The following is a 12,193-nucleotide window of genomic DNA, read 5'->3' on the forward strand; positions in this document are numbered from 1 at the left end:
GCATGAACTCACAACAAATTACAGTATGACTTTATTCTGGCCCCCAAAAATAATTTGCCCCCATAAAAAAATTCAGCCCCCAAAAAATATTTCTTACTATTTTACTAATAAAAAATAAATTGAGATTTTTTTTGAAGCATTTAACATTTTTTAATAACTTTTTTAAAATTTATTTTAAAGTTAATTTGTTTTTTGTTGTTTTGAATCCACAAAATACTTTTGTGGGGCCAGCACTGATTGGCCAAGCAATCTCACGTGATCCTCTGCAGCAAGTGATGGAAAAGCGGGGCGTGTCAACATGACTTGACACAAATGTGTCTTTACCTCCACGGCAGAAGCTCCACCGAACCCCTGAGACCGGCTCATCGAACCCCTAGGGTTCGATCGAACCCAGGTTAAGAACCACTGTGCTAGAGTCAATAAATAAGCTGTTTCAAACACCTGCAAATTGTTACATCACAATCTGGGTGACCTTGCAACACTTAAGAAAGCCCAGCCCCTCACCTGGTAACCTGGAAGCGGTGACGCTGGGCTGCAGCACGGACCACCTTTCCCCCTCCACAACACCGGCCTTGGGAAGCAGCGATGGACGCGTATTGTCCTCCCCAGCACCAAGGCATCTGACATCAGTCGGACAATCTGTCCCTACCAAGCCCTCACCTGGGGGGGCTGCACTACGTGAAGCCCATCCACTACTGTTGTACCATTGTTCATCTGCTTGTATCTGAAGTTTTAACATAAATGCTGTGTAATGTAATGTAAACAAAAGGTTGGGCGGGCATTGCCAAAAGCATATTATTTGCATAAATTGCTAGTTYAGAAAGGAGTTCAGAACAGGCAGAACTGACCAGGTGAAATCTCCTCATCTGAAAACGATTTTGCGAATTAAATCTAATGAACATGTTTTGTATAGCCCATAGATGTAGCCTGACTTGCTCAAGGAACCATAACAGATCGTTTTTAAAGTAATATAATGATAATATAATCATATATCCCCCTCCACTGCACTTACGGAAGTTTACAAAATGACAAAAATACAAGGTCACTCTTGCATACGCTAAGGAGTAGAAAAGAGGGAAGCATAAAGAAAACAAACAAGCAGGCAAAATAAAAWTTTTGATCACATTTTCATTCATCATGCGATTAATTTGATTTATTGTTTATCACTTCAGGCCTAAACACTTGACGGATAAATAATACAGTACGAGAAATTAAACAGATTAAGTTATGCATTCTAAATGAGTATCTGTTGAAAAATGTGAAGTTGTCTCAGTAAGCAGGTGGGGGAAAGATGCTGCGATCAAATCAGCAGTGAAATATGATGCTGGGAACCTTTAAATCTTGGAGGTGTTTTGCTTCTCAGAAACAACACCCTTTGGTTCGTATCTTTGTGCAGAAGAATTTATATCCCCGGAGGATCCCAAACACGTCTCGGAGCTTTGTAAGAACTACTGGAAGACCGGCAAAGGACCACGGAGGACAAAGTATAATGGACTTTTCTCTAAAGTGACAGTTGACCTCAACCCCAGTGAACATTTATGAGGGTCTTAAACACAGAGCGAGCCACGCATTCCTGACATCACGAGAACATCTTTGGGACATTGTCAAACCACGCTAGGGAAACGTGGCTTTTGCACAAAGGTGAGTGACGCTGGCCTGGAAAAGCACTATTTCAAAACACTTAAACATCTGTCAGTAAACAAGAAACAAATCAGCGATAATTAGCAGTGAACTACAAATACAAAACTGAAATAAATGAACATAAATCAGAGTATAGATCATAAATAACAGCGCTCTGAAGAAATAACCTGAATAAAATGATTAGGTTGTGAAATGTACTTCTTCAATTTATTTAGTCAAATTTATTTCTAATAAAACAGATAAAAAAATCAACAAATAGTGTAGTAAAAAAGTGTAGTGGTGTAATATTACACCGTAAATTATAGTTAAAATAAAACTAGCTGCAGCACTTGTCCTGTATAATATATAGTGGTAAATGGCTGTTACCATTAGTTGGGTAGTTTTCAAATTGCCAAAGAGACAAGACAGCTCTGCTATGCTAAAGCTAGTGAGTTTCATTACAATTAATGCTTTAAAAATTGTAAAAAAATAAAAATAAAATAAAATAAACAACATAAAAACAGAAAAACCATTAGTTGGGTAGTTTTCAAATTGCCAAAGAGACAAGACAGCTCTGCTACGCTAAAGCTAGTGAGTTTCATTACAATTAATGCTTTAAAAATTGTAAAAAATAAAAATAAAATAAAATAAACAACATAAAAACAGAAAAAGCAGATGTTAGAATTCGGAGGAGTTTTTCACTTTAAGCACCACCACGCTCACTAACGTGCACTACAGTGATGAGTGGATGCAAAAGATCAGAAAAAGAAATACTCTTAAATAACAAAGAGCCTTTTATTTTAAAATGGAGGACTGGAAGTTTTTGTGTTTTAAGCCAGCATGACGGTATTTCTATTTGCCATAGATGGCCACAGACAGCATTGCAAATATACTGTAGTTCTGTTGTGAAAACAGTAACTAGTGGTGTTCCGACCGATCGGCCGCCGGTCAATATCGGCCGATTTTTGTGAAACAGCCTGCGCAGTGGGAAGAAATTGTGCAGGCGCATAGAGGGAGCAGATCATAAACAAAACATGTCGCCCATACGAGCGTGACAGTCAATCTGATCAGTATCGGTGATCGGCAGAATAAAACCTGATCGGAGCGTCCCTAACAGTAACACATCTATAAAACATTAAACACCACACTGATTTTCCAATGTGTGGACTGTTCCATCCAGAGAGAGTGGACTCACTTTTCTGCACAATCTATCATAAAGAAACAAACTCTAGTCTTATTCAAATACTTCTTACAGATCAAATTTACCAACACAAGACTTCTGCTGATGCTGCTGAAAGATTACCAACCATCAATGCTGAATCGTTCAGAAAACAGCTTCTAACCCTTTGTTACTGCCACGGTGAAGAAGTCGAGGTCCAAGTTTCAGAAAGATGAGTTGAGCTTTTTCTGTAAACCACAAGATCAAAGAGACATTTTAAAGAGGCACAACCATCTTAACTGGAGCTCCCTTTTAGTTTTTATTGATGTTATAGCAGCTCAGGAGAAACATTTATCATGTTTCAAAGTGAGATACGCCAACCCAGACATGAACATTAGTGCTTTCCACAAGACAACATGATCATTTGTATTTAAATGGGGAAGAAATCATGGTTACCAAGTCAAGAAGCAAATAAGTCACTGTGTGCTAAATGATACATGAAGCAAAAGCACCTACAGCCAACACTTACAGGAATCCAGAGCTTCTGGGTTTCGGTGGTAGAGAAAGAGACAATARTGGTATCACATCATTGTGATAGTGAAAATGACAGAAACAAGGTCAATAATAGCCTGAAATGACCTTTACCTAACTGAAAGCTGCCTTTTCTTTTTTTACAGGGACTTACACACCTGCTGAGGACACACACTCATCAGTGGATAACTCTGACCAGTCAGCTACCCCAACATGTGCTACTGAAATCAGAGTGAACAGCAGTAAAATCCCGGCTGAGGATTACAAACAGAGTTTCATTTCTAAAGTAACACTAGCGTCAGCAATGACTAAACATTTCCACTGCTCCCTCAACCTTTTCACAGACAAGAAAACTACAAGAAGAAGAAACTTTCTGAGGCTCCTGCAGGAGACAGACTTGTTTCAATCAAAACAAAACTACAAACCCGACAGTGCTGCTATTACTCTTTAACAGCAACGGTGACACCTGAGAACTGCAGGGGCACCTGCCGAGGAGGAAACAACTCAAAAAACAAACACAACTAACAACAGAACTCGTACATATTGCCTTTAATCATGCTACCAAGCTGTTGGATGCTAGAACGTGCAGATTTAAAACAACCAGTCAACATCACTTTAAATGTGATTTTGTTTCTTTTCATACAATCAATCAAGGTCTGTGTATTTGTTGGTCATTCAATTTTTGTTTTAAAAACAGATATTGAAAAACAAAAAAAGGGATGATTATTCTATTTTCATTTTACACTCCAAAGATGGGAAAACGGTTTTATTTTTCTCAAACAGGAACACTGTTGTTATCAGGCCATTTAAGGTGGAGCATGTTAAATAACTTTAATTCGTAAACTTTACTAATAACAGCCAGCTGCCTGTAAATAAATAAATAAATGCTAGCTAACGAAATTTGCATTTCTTTAACCCAATCAACTAACTAACCTCTATTTTTATTAATAAAGCTAGTCTAAATAATTTCTTAAAAAAACCCATCTAGCTCCACCTTATCTCAGTGGTGGATCTGATAATGGGATGAGTAAACACGTACTTTTCAGCCAACCAGGCAACAAAAACAAATGACCAATCGGTACACAGACCAATCAGGCCTCAGAAGCTGAATGATAAAAAGTAAAAACAATATATCTGATCACACCAACCCGCAGCTCTTAGTGAAATAAGAAGATATTTCATCCTACCTGAGGCAAACTTGTCTCCACTGCCAGAATCCCATTCCTATAAGACACAACGAGAAGGAAAGTTTTGAAACTTAGTGGAAGATTTCTTATACATTTCAAAATTTGCATAAAAAAGACATGAATTCTTCATGTGTCATACACTTATAAAGCCTTTTTCTTTAGGTTTTTTTGTATTTCACTGGCATTTCCTGCAAACATTTCTTTGTAGCAAAGGCATGAATCACCCCATACTGAATCTTGTCATAATGATTTCCTGTAAAGTGATCACTGAAGGCATTTTTACACAAACACAGATTCATTACTCATCACAAAGATTGGGATGAGACAAGGAATTTGTAAACAAAGGCAAAAGTTGATGATGAGGCGAAGATGCTAAAAGGGAAAACTTTTTGTAAACATCTTAAGAGTTTTTACCGTTCAGCTTTAATTCCACATGGAAACAGTTTTATGGAACGCAAATGGTAATTTTTGAAAATAGGGTTCCTTGTGTTTTTGTTTAGACAGTCACAACCTTTTGAAAATTATATTGCCCCTCCTCTAATCTGACCTAGAACTTGAGGGAATGCTTTTCTTCTAAGTGTTTACATTTTTAAACAAGTGAGCAGGTTTTATGCTCATGCTCCACACCTTGTTTCCTGTTTTTGCTGCAGTTTTGCTACAGCATCACATCCAGGCCTGGCATGGTTACAACAGTGTTTTGGGTTGTTTTTAGTGTTTCTGTGTAAATAATGTCTGGAATGAATGCAAAATTGCCTCGGATAATTTTTTAGGAACCAAAAATACAAAGTCTTCACAATAAAAGGCCGTAGGTGCACGTTTATTTCACTACACCAGCTCATTTGATTTCTGATAATAATAATATTAAAAAAACCATCTGTACAAATGATAAAATCATTAACAACATAACCATTTGAAAATTAAATTTTTTATAATGCCAGATTTTTATTTAAATCTGTACTTTTTTCTCTCGATTTGTCCGCCATTAYGGAAAAAAAAAAATCTCCGGTCAGCCTGCAATGCATTATGGGATATGGTGGGCCAAGAAGAATCCAACAAACCTGTCCCTCAAATCGGGGAAAAAGGAGGATGCATTTGTCAGCCGCATTGGAGGAGTCTTCAAATTTTGACAGCCTCCAGCGTGGCGCTGTGACGTAAGCAGATAAGAAATTTGACCTTCAGAGGACTCCGGAGAGCCCCTGATTTCTGACACAGCCTGAACCTCCGGTTTTCATTTAAAGATAATCTATTGACAGAAATAAGGCAATTACCAAGATTCTTTCAATAGGGTAGGTCGGAAAGATACATTTTCTTAAAAATATATATGTATATAAAAAAATATCCCCCACCCCTTCCTCCCCAGGTCTTACAGGCTGAATTCCGCCAGAGGCAGTTGCAAAAAAAAAGAAAAAAAAAGGTGGGAGAGCAGTGAAGCAGTTCCACCGAAGCAAATGAGATGTGAAGTTGTCAAAACATAGTTTTTATTTTTTTCTTTCTTCTTGTTCAAACAATTCAATACACTGGAAACACAAAGCAGGTGAAAGGCAAAGGTTTGAATCAGATCCCTCATTCTTCGGCAGTCAGGAAATGGGATCAGATGAATGAGGAGCAAGACATCCAAGACTTAAGATTCCACATTGTCTGAGATGGCTTTTAAATGTTTTCCATTATCCAGCCCCAACTTTGAAACCGGAGCTCCCTGGATGAGCACATCACCACAATGCATGTTAAATAAATTAATACCAGGAAGCTAAAGTCAGTAGAACCTGAACGAAATATTTGTTTTGTTTTGTACACAAGTATCCAAACCAGTCTGATGACATCTTGTAATATTTCTCACAACTGACCCATGAACAGCTAGTAAAACAGTTGGAACTTCCTCTTTCTGTTTGAAACTTTGTCCCAATCTTTGCACATTTTTTCATTTCAGGTTTATGACTTGGAGTGCAGAAAGTCTGCATCAAGTCCTAAAATGACAGTCACTGCCGGGACAGGCCACGCTAAGAGCAAGTGAATGCCTCACTGAAAGGGGAATCTCCCCTTTCTGAACAATACAACACTCATTAGTTCTTCAAACAGCCTTTAAAGGGCCCTCTTCTATGAAAAGGCAGATAAAAACAGCTGCTTTTTGTGCCCCGGCATTAGAAAGTTACTCTGTTTTCTGTGTATCTATTTGTATGTACATCTGTTACACTCTGTTAACAGTCCATCCAGGTGGGACGCAACAAAGACACAAAGGTGCAGGTAAATCTTAGACTTATAATAGTTTCCTAATCTCTTCATTCTACAATTCACTTTGATTTGTGAGTCAGCCCAAAGCTTGAGTAAACAGCCAAGCCCATGAAAGGAGTGAAACATTCAGTCAACTCTTTGGTCTCCCCGAAGTTTGTTTAAAGAGGTCCACCTATCTTTTCAACTCCAGGTTAATTAAAAAAATAAAAAATAAAACACTTGATTGGCAGACCCCAGTGTCCTCTTTGTGAAACGGTTTGTTTGGGGGTCTGTAAGAGTTTGCCCTCTCCCTTTATTCCTCCGCTAGCTTCACTTCCCAGATGTTCCAACACAAAGATCAGATTGACTTCTACATGCATGAAAATGTACAATCACACAGTGTCAACAGATGTTTCACATCATTAAAGCCTAAGGCCAGAACAAGCCAAAGCCAGAGATTCCTTTCTTGGTTTTCTGGTTATTTTCATTCGCTCAATAAAAGGAAATCGTTTCTAAAAATATACTTTTTTAAATGGAATCCACTATTATTTGTAACATTAGACTTTATTTGATAAACATTTATTTTAACTGTAAAACAAAGACTGTATAAAATACTGTAGCCTGTTTAGTTTCGTAAATTTTTAAAAATATATTTTAACATGGACGGAGCCATTTTATTTACATGCAAAGCATTCTGGGTAAATGATGATGTGGATAGGTCCTCGGTGCAAGGCTGCTAGCGAGCTATATCCACCCTGAAGGTTAATCTTGGACAATCTCTGACGATCGACTCTTAAATGAAACCAGAGAGCGTTGACAGAGAGAACAACAGAGCTGCTTCATGGAAGAAGAACCTCAGCTTAGCCCGTTAGCCTTCGCGCTAGCGCCAATGCTATATTGCCTTATATGTATTAGCTCGGCACTAGCGTGACAAACTAACAAGCTAAACTGAGGTCCTCCATCCATATTTTCAGTTGTAGGATTTTGCGTTCCCCTCTGTATCATGTGGATGGAGGATCTCAGTGACGAGAGGAGAATGTGTAGCGCTGAGCTAATACATATATATGGTGACAGTGTCGGGGCTAATGCTAAAGCTAACAGGCTAAGATGAGGTTCTTCTTCCATGAAGCAGCTCTGTTGTCCTCCATCCATATTTTCAGTTACAGACTGAGTCATTTCTACCTTCTCCTCTCTGTCAACGCTCTCTGGTTTCATTTAAGAGTCGATCATCAGATATTGTCCAAGATTAACCTTCAGGGTGGATATCGCTCGCTCACACCGATGACCTATCCATATCATCATTTACCCAGAATGCTTTGTGTGTAAATAAAATGGCCCCTTCCGTGTAATAGTTTAAAACTTTTAGTTTAAAAATTATAAAAACTAAACAGCCTACAGTATTTTTACAGTCTTTGTTTTACAGTTAAAATATTTGTTTATCAAATAAAGTCTAATGTCACAACTAATCATGGATCCCTTTAAAAATAAACATTGATAAAACATTTGACAATATTTATTTTACAGCGGTCCATTCTAATTTGATAGAGGGGTTTGAGACTATATAGCTGCGCAGAAACATTTTATTTACAAATTAATTAAAAGATGTCAACAAGGGAAGACTTGTCCATCCAGCCTCATGTGTTGGAGCCAGAGGAGAATGAAGACCACCAAATTGTAGTTGGTAAGTCCAGACCTTATTTGGCTGTTCCATTGCAAATAATTTTACTTAATAATTTAGAAAACATAGAGAATAAAGAAAAATTAACAGGTTTAAAAAACTATGACCCAAACAGAATATAAAGCACCAGAAGAGACCAAATTCACATTTTCTGCACTCCGAGAGACTCCAGGTCCACGACAAAATGTATGATGTGTCCCCTTTAATACCACCCAGGCTCCTCACCAGCTTCACTAAGGACATGAGGTCTGTGCTGACAGCCCAACCTGCTAACCTGTGTGACCTGTCTACACTCCCCCACCCCAACCCCTCCACAGTGGGTCATCTCTGCCAAGAGGAAGTGACACGGTCACAGAGGTGAAAGGTCGTCTCAGATGATGCATTTGAAATACGAGGGAACAAGATAGATGGTGACAGCTGCAAAGCAAACAACAAGCATTTTTTTTAAATAACAGCTCATCAAGTCATGGTGACAACATCTTTACATGTGTAAAAAAACTAATTTCTGGATCTATCACAGAAAAAAACAAAACTGTGAAATCAGTTTTGTGTTTGACCACTTCACACTATAAAACATAACATAAATGATATACTAACATGAAAATATACAGTAACATGTAGATTTTTCATGGTTAAAAGCAAAGGCCAGGAAATATTGTATTTATTGTGATGTTGGCAGATGATCTGGGTCTGTTCTGGTGCATCCTGCTAATGTTCGAGGGCCAGTCTAAGCTTCTTTGATGCAATTTCTGAGTAACCTTTGAGTGCGATAAAAAAGAAAACAYTTCTTAGTAGATCTGTGCTGTCATGAGACGTGCAAAAACCCGGTCTGCAACAAGATTTAATTACAGCAGGTCGCAGATAAAGTAATTTGCACACGAATGCCAGAAAACAAGGCTCATTAAAAAAGGTAAACAATAAAATTACACATGAACTTCTCACGTTGGGGCTGATCAGAGCTAATTTCCAGTGCAGACAAAAACTTTCAAAGTCCCACATGGCATAAATACCTAATAAAAAATAATATAGATTTMTGTAGCCTCAAACAAGTGTACCCATTTATTTTATTTTATTTTATTTCTATTTGTCAATACTGACTAGATCCAAACTGTTTTGGTATGAAGGAAGAAAGAAAGTTTGGTTTAAAACAAAGGCAAGGCGGAAAACACTTACCTGTGCCTTTGTTTTAAACTAAATGTTATGCTAAACTGAGGCAGTACAGTGGAGCACAAGTTTCCTGCTCCTTCCTGTCTGTTGACCAATAGGAGAGGAGCTGACYCAAGAAGGACCACCCACCTTGTTTACATAATGAGGCAGAAATGCATAAGGTAAATAAAAACAGGAGATAGAGAAAAGTAAAAGCAACACATGGAAATAAAAAGACTTGTGGGAAAAATGATAAAAAATTAAATATAATCACAGATACAAAAAAAAACAGGAAAGAAGAATATAGAGCATATTTGCTTTTTTGCTAATTAAAAACACAGTTTCATGTCAACATTATAAAGAGAATTTCAATAGAAATAGTGTCCAACATATAAAGCGTCTGATGAGCTGTTTAAAGAGAAAAGCAGCATATAAACAGGTTTACAAGGGAACCAGTATGAAAAGACGATTCAAAAAGATCCAAACATTTTCAAATTATTCTCAGACGATCTATTGTCACAAAGACGTCAGCGCTTCAGCCCTGTAAAAATGTGGGTGAAGGTAAGCAACAATGTGCACGGTCTAGAATACAACTACGCAAGCCATGTGACAAAATGCCTTGATTTGCAAAAACTGGATACTCAAAACACATCTGCACCTTAAAGGAGACACATCATGCAAAATCCACTTTTTGAGCCATTAAATAAATTTTGTTGTTTACTTGGACCCTCTAGAAGGCAGAAAATTTGATCTTCGTCTTTCGTGGTGCTGSAAATATATCTTTATATTCTGTTTGAGTCATTTTTTCCAACCTGCTCAGTAGGGTTGGGCAATACTGGAAAAAAACTAATCACGATTAATTGTGGTATTTAGCCGATAACGATTAATTTGACGATTAATCCCCTGGAGTCCCTGGACGTCCTTATTTCACAGTCACGCGACCAACTTAGTGGGAAAGATTTGCTCATTGTAAAAAATTGTTCCAAATTGTGTGAAMATTATAGATTTCAGGCTATATGTCATATTTTAAATTGTGTTGATAAATGAATTACAGAACTTTTTTTTTTAATGTTCGTCATATTTGAAGCGGAGAGGAGCACCGAGCAGACTGACCGGAGTGATCCCCAGTCAGTCTGCCTGGTGGCATTAATCATATTAATCATCAAGTGCCAAAAAGTAATCAATTAATGTTTTTCTGACGATTAATTGCACACGATACGATTATGCCCAACCCTACTGCTCAGTTTTCTTTATTCTTTAGGACATGTTTTAAACTCTTACATCACAGTTTTTTGCAGCTATCTGTCAACAGAGATTGAGCCTCTGGAAGCTGGAGGGGGGCGGGGTGTGAAGCACTTCATTTAGATTTAAAGAGACAGCCTCAAAATGAGTTGCTCTTAGACACACCTAAAAAAGGGGTGAAGAGGGGCTTGTGGAGTTACAATAAGGAGGAATTCAGACCAAATACTGGAGTTCCATGTTACCCAACGGAAGGATTTAAATATGAAAAAGAAGGCTTTTAAAGCATCATTTGTCTCATTTAAAGAAAACAGACGGAGTGTGTCAGCTCTGAGTACAGTGTCAAAGACTCCTAATATGAAATATAACGTTAACATTTTTGTTAAATAAAACAGATCTGCAGTTAATGACATCTATGTGTCCTTTAGCTAGAAGAGACACTGCTCTGAGGATCATTAATGCCCTGAAGCATGTCAGATATTCTTCTCTCTTTGTCTCTCACACTTGATAACCAAAGGCTGAGTCTGGAGGCCACATTCCTGTCCCATCTGCATTCAACTGCCAACACAGCACCTGGCTTTGTTCTGGCTTCACCAATGACTCCTTTTAGGAGCGCTTAATGGGTCACAAGCACAATGCACTTTGTGTTACTGAGCAGAGGAGGCCACTGAGGAGCTCTGTGGTGTCACCAGGGTCCAGGTGAGGTGAGGGAGAAAAGGAAAAGGAAAACCACGACTGGATGACACATTCAGACCAAAGTTTGGACACTTCCGTCCAACAGAATGTTCAGATCTGCCTTTTTTTTATATTAGAGAACCAGAATAGTCTTAAACAACAGTTTGACCACAACAAGGTTGATTTGCAAGATAACTATCACTTTGAAGAGCATCTGATCTTAACAAGAATTATGACTGTGTTTTTATGAGTAATACAAACAATGATAGAATACAGAACTGTGCAGTGAAAATGCTTTGCCTTGTTACCAAAAATAAAATCCTACAAATGAGAAGTTCTCTGTTGGTCATCAATCAACACCAGGGTGACTCAATCGGTAGAAATGCTTCTTGTTTGCACACAGATAGATGCCTATACGTTCAGAAATTCATACACATGCATGCCTACAGGCACACTTACATGAATGTGTCCCCTTACACACAAGCATGCACACACACAGATATGACCAACAGTGGTGAACAGCTGCACAGGCCGGTCTGGAGTCGGACCAGAAACCTCTTGGCCACAAAGGGCTTCTTGTGCCCACGGCCTGCCAGAAACATAAAACACAAGAGATAAGACCAGACACTGTTTGCCAGGAGCACAGGACCCCCCAAACAGGAACTGCAAGCGTTTGACACAAACACACACACCTGCCTTCCCAACCACATGCACACACACACACACACACACACACACACACACACACAC

General features: G+C 38.3%; 1 long non-coding RNA gene across 1 annotated transcript in view; it reads right to left on the reverse strand.

Moving 5' to 3' along the window:
- Positions 1-12,193, reverse strand: part of LOC106536892 (uncharacterized) — a 116,428-nt gene that overhangs the window by 10,746 nt on the left and 93,489 nt on the right. Inside the window, exon 3 of the long non-coding RNA XR_001312585.1 lies at positions 4,498-4,534. This is a non-coding gene — a long non-coding RNA (uncharacterized LOC106536892). The remainder of the gene's footprint in view (positions 1-4,497; positions 4,535-12,193) is intronic.

Source organism: Austrofundulus limnaeus, unplaced genomic scaffold (assembly GCF_001266775.1).
Source record: "Austrofundulus limnaeus strain Quisiro unplaced genomic scaffold, Austrofundulus_limnaeus-1.0 Scaffold7, whole genome shotgun sequence".
Lineage (NCBI taxonomy): Eukaryota > Metazoa > Chordata > Actinopteri > Cyprinodontiformes > Rivulidae > Austrofundulus > Austrofundulus limnaeus.